This window comes from Megalopta genalis, unplaced genomic scaffold (genome assembly GCF_051020955.1).
Source record: "Megalopta genalis isolate 19385.01 unplaced genomic scaffold, iyMegGena1_principal scaffold0678, whole genome shotgun sequence".
Classification (NCBI taxonomy): domain Eukaryota; kingdom Metazoa; phylum Arthropoda; class Insecta; order Hymenoptera; family Halictidae; genus Megalopta; species Megalopta genalis.
In genome coordinates, this window is record NW_027476747.1 from 21,950 (window position 1) to 27,500 (window position 5,551).

The window sequence follows — 5,551 nt, forward strand, 5'->3', positions numbered from 1 at the left end:
TTAGAAAAATTTATTTTAGCCGTAAATCGAAAATAATGGGGACACCGGAGCTGTTCGAAGCGCCGAGCGCGCCGCGTACGCCCGAATATTTTCAAAGTCCCAACGTACCGATCAAGAGTAAAGTACCATTTTCCTACATTAGATTTCGTTCTAAATGCTTAATCCCTATGTAAAAACGTTAGTTAAGCAAGAATATCGTATTTTTAAAAAAATCTAATGATAGGATTTCCCAGAAAATTGAAAAAACCGAAAAATGTCAAGAGTAAAGTGCCATTTTCTGACATTAGATTTCGTTCTAAATGCTTAATCCCTATGTAGAAACGTTAGTTAAGCAAGAATATCGTATTTTTAAAAAAATCTAATGATAGGATTTTTCAGAAAATTGAAAAAACCGTAAAATGTCAAGAGTAAAGTGCCCTTATTTTAAACAATGTATCGTTCTAAATGCTTAATCCCTATGTAAAAACGTTATCTAAGCAAGAATATGTTATTGAATAAAATGAGAAAAATTTATTTTAGCCGTAAATCGAAAATAATGGGTCGAGCGAATCGCTCGATTGCGCCGAGACGCGCTATGATGCAACAGACGAGCGATTGGAACGCCCGAATATTTTCAAAGTCCCAACGTACCGATCAAGAGTAAAGTACCATTTTCCTACATTAGATTTCGTTCTAAATGCTTAATCCCTATGTAGAAACGTTAGTTAAGCAAGAATATCGTATTTTTAAAAAAATCTAATGATAGGATTTTCCAGAAAATTGAAAAAACCGAAAAATGTCAAGAGTAAAGTGCCATTTTCTGACATTAGATTTCGTTCTAAATGCTTAATCCCTATGTAGAAACGTTAGTTAAGCAAGAATATCGTATTTTTAAACAAATCTAATGATAGGATTTTTCAGAAAATTGAAAAAACCGTAAAATGTCAAGAGTAAAGTGCCCTTATTTTAAACATTATATCGTTCTAAATGCTTAATCCCTATGTAAAAAAGTTATCTAAGCAAGAATATGTTATTGAATAAAATGAGAAAAATTTATTTTAGCCGTAAATCGAAAATAATGGGTCGAGCGAATCGCTCGATTGCGCCGAGACGCGCTATGATGCAACAGACGAGCGATTGGAACGCCCGAATATTTTCAAAGTCCCAACGTACCGATCAAGAGTAAAGTACCATTTTCCTACATTAGATCTCGTTCTAAATGCTTAATCCCTATGTAAAAACGTTAGTTAAGCAAGAATATCGTATTTTTAAAAAAATCTAATGATAGGATTTTCCAGAAAATTGAAAAAACCGAAAAATGTCAAGAGTAAAGTGCCATTTTCTGACATTAGATTTCGTTCTAAATGCTTAATCCCTATGTAGAAACGTTAGTTAAGCAAGAATATCGTATTTTTAAACAAATCTAATGATAGGATTTTTCAGAAAATTGAAAAAACCGTAAAATGTCAAGAGTAAAGTGCCCTTATTTTAAACAATGTATCGTTCTAAATGCTTAATCCCTATGTAAAAAAGTTATTTTAGCAGGAATATGTTATTGAAAAAAATTAGAAAAATTTATTTTAGCCGTAAATCGAAAATAATGGGGACACCGGAGCTGTTCGAAGCGCCGAGCGCGCCGCGTACGCCCGAATATTTTCAAAGTCCCAACGTACCGATCAAGAGTAAAGTACCATTTTCCTACATTAGATTTCGTTCTAAATGCTTAATCCCTATGTAAAAACGTTAGTTAAGCAAGAATATCGTATTTTTAAAAAAATCTAATGATAGGATTTCCCAGAAAATTGAAAAAACCGAAAAATGTCAAGAGTAAAGTGCCATTTTCTGACATTAGATTTCGTTCTAAATGCTTAATCCCTATGTAAAAACGTTAGTTAAGCAAGAATATCGTATTTTTAAAAAAATCTAATGATAGGATTTCCCAGAAAATTGAAAAAACCGAAAAATGTCAAGAGTAAAGTGCCATTTTCTGACATTAGATTTCGTTCTAAATGCTTAATCCCTATGTAGAAACGTTAGTTAAGCAAGAATATCGTATTTTTAAAAAAATCTAATGATAGGATTTTTCAGAAAATTGAAAAAACCGTAAAATGTCAAGAGTAAAGTGCCCTTATTTTAAACAATGTATCGTTCTAAATGCTTAATCCCTATGTAAAAACGTTATCTAAGCAAGAATATGTTATTGAATAAAATGAGAAAAATTTATTTTAGCCGTAAATCGAAAATAATGGGTCGAGCGAATCGCTCGATTGCGCCGAGACGCGCTATGATGCAACAGACGAGCGATTGGAACGCCCGAATATTTTCAAAGTCCCAACGTACCGATCAAGAGTAAAGTACCATTTTCCTACATTAGATTTCGTTCTAAATGCTTAATCCCTATGTAGAAACGTTAGTTAAGCAAGAATATCGTATTTTTAAAAAAATCTAATGATAGGATTTTCCAGAAAATTGAAAAAACCGAAAAATGTCAAGAGTAAAGTGCCATTTTCTGACATTAGATTTCGTTCTAAATGCTTAATCCCTATGTAGAAACGTTAGTTAAGCAAGAATATCGTATTTTTAAACAAATCTAATGATAGGATTTTTCAGAAAATTGAAAAAACCGTAAAATGTCAAGAGTAAAGTGCCCTTATTTTAAACAATGTATCGTTCTAAATGCTTAATCCCTATGTAAAAAAGTTATCTAAGCAAGAATATGTTATTGAATAAAATGAGAAAAATTTATTTTAGCCGTAAATCGAAAATAATGGGTCGAGCGAATCGCTCGATTGCGCCGAGACGCGCTATGATGCAACAGACGAGCGATTGGAACGCCCGAATATTTTCAAAGTCCCAACGTACCGATCAAGAGTAAAGTACCATTTTCCTACATTAGATTTCGTTCTAAATGCTTAATCCCTATGTAGAAACGTTAGTTAAGCAAGAATATCGTATTTTTAAAAAAATCTAATGATAGGATTTTCCAGAAAATTGAAAAAACCGAAAAATGTCAAGAGTAAAGTGCCATTTTCTGACATTAGATTTCGTTCTAAATGCTTAATCCCTATGTAGAAACGTTAGTTAAGCAAGAATATCGTATTTTTAAACAAATCTAATGATAGGATTTTTCAGAAAATTGAAAAAACCGTAAAATGTCAAGAGTAAAGTGCCCTTATTTTAAACATTATATCGTTCTAAATGCTTAATCCCTATGTAAAAAAGTTATTTAAGCAGGAATATGTTATTGAATAAAATGAGAAAAATTTATTTTAGCCGTAAATCGAAAAAAAGTCTGTTCGTTTCTCTGTCTCTCTCGCGCGATCGAAGTATTGATGTTTCCCGGCAAAGTAATGGGATATTAATTAAACTTTATACACGAAATTACTCGTTTTGATCCCCGCTACACAGCCGTATACTTTTTATAATTTTGTGGAATCGGGAACCTTGCAATATTTAACATAACGCGGATCGACTATCTCTGTCTCTTTCTAGATCGGAATAATCGATGTTTCCCGGCAAACTATTGGGAGTTTTATCAAACTTTATACATGAAATTACTCGTTTTGATCCCTGCTACACAGCCGTATACTTTTTATAATTTTGTGGAATCGGTAACCTTGAGATATTTAACATAACGCGGATCGTCTATCTCTGTCTCTTTCTAGATCGGAATAATCGATGTTTCCCGGCAAAGTAATGGGATATTAATTAAACTTTATACACGAAATTACTCGTTTTGATCCCCGCTACACAGCCGTATACTTTTTATAATTTTGTGGAATCGGGAACCTTGAAATATTTAACATAACGCGGATCGTCTATCTCTGTCTCTTTCTAGATCGGAATAATCGATGTTTCCCGGCAAAGTAATGGGATATTAATTAAACTTTATACACGAAATTACTCGTTTTGATCCCCGCTACACAGCCGTATACTTTTTATAATTTTGTGGAATCGGGAACCTTGAAATATTTAACATAACGCGGATCGTCTATCTCTGTCTCTTTCTAGATCGGAATAATCGATGTTTCCCGGCAAAGTAATGGGATATTAATTAAACTTTATACACGAAATTACTCGTTTTGATCCCCGCTACACAGCCGTATACTTTTTATAATTTTGTGGAATCGGGAACCTTGCAATATTTAACATAACGCGGATCGACTATCTCTGTCTCTTTCTAGATCGGAATAATCGATGTTTCCCGGCAAACTATTGGGAGTTTTATCAAACTTTATACATGAAATTACTCGTTTTGATCCCTGCTACACAGCTGTATACTTTTTATAATTTTGTGGAATCGGTAACCTTGAGATATTTAACATAACGCGGATCGTCTATCTCTGTCTCTTTCTAGATCGGAATAATCGATGTTTCCCGGCAAAGTAATGGGATATTAATTAAACTTTATACACGAAATTACTCGTTTTGATCCCCGCTACACAGCCGTATACTTTTTATAATTTTGTGGAATCGGGAACCTTGAAATATTTAACATAACGCGGATCGTCTATCTCTGTCTCTTTCTAGATCGGAATAATCGATGTTTCCCGGCAAAGTAATGGGATATTAATTAAACTTTATACACGAAATTACTCGTTTTGATCCCCGCTACACAGCCGTATACTTTTTATAATTTTGTGGAATCGGGAACCTTGAAATATTTAACATAACGCGGATCGTCTATCTCTGTCTCTTTCTAGATCGGAATAATCGATGTTTCCCGGCAAAGTAATGGGATATTAATTAAACTTTATACACGAAATTACTCGTTTTGATCCCCGCTACACAGCCGTATACTTTTTATAATTTTGTGGAATCGGGAACCTTGCAATATTTAACATAACGCGGATCGACTATCTCTGTCTCTTTCTAGATCGGAATAATCGATGTTTCCCGGCAAACTATTGGGAGTTTTATCAAACTTTATACATGAAATTACTCGTTTTGATCCCTGCTACACAGCTGTATACTTTTTATAATTTTGTGGAATCGGTAACCTTGAGATATTTAACATAACGCGGATCGTCTATCTCTGTCTCTTTCTAGATCGGAATAATCGATGTTTCCCGGCAAAGTAATGGGATATTAATTAAACTTTATACACGAAATTACTCGTTTTGATCCCCGCTACACAGCCGTATACTTTTTATAATTTTGTGGAATCGGTAACCTTGAGATATTTAACATAACGCGGATCGTCTATCTCTGTCTCTTTCTAGATCGGAATAATCGATGTTTCCCGGCAAAGTAATGGGATATTAATTAAACTTTATACACGAAATTACTCGTTTTGATCCCCGCTACACAGCCGTATACTTTTTATAATTTTGTGGAATCGGGAACCTTGAAATATTTAACATAACGCGGATCGTCTATCTCTGTCTCTTTCTAGATCGGAATAATCGATGTTTCCCGGCAAAGTAATGGGATATTAATTAAACTTTATACACGAAATTACTCGTTTTGATCCCCGCTACACAGCCGTATACTTTTTATAATTTTGTGGAATCGGGAACCTTGAAATATTTAACATAACGCGGATCGACTGTCTCTGTCTCTTTCTAGATCG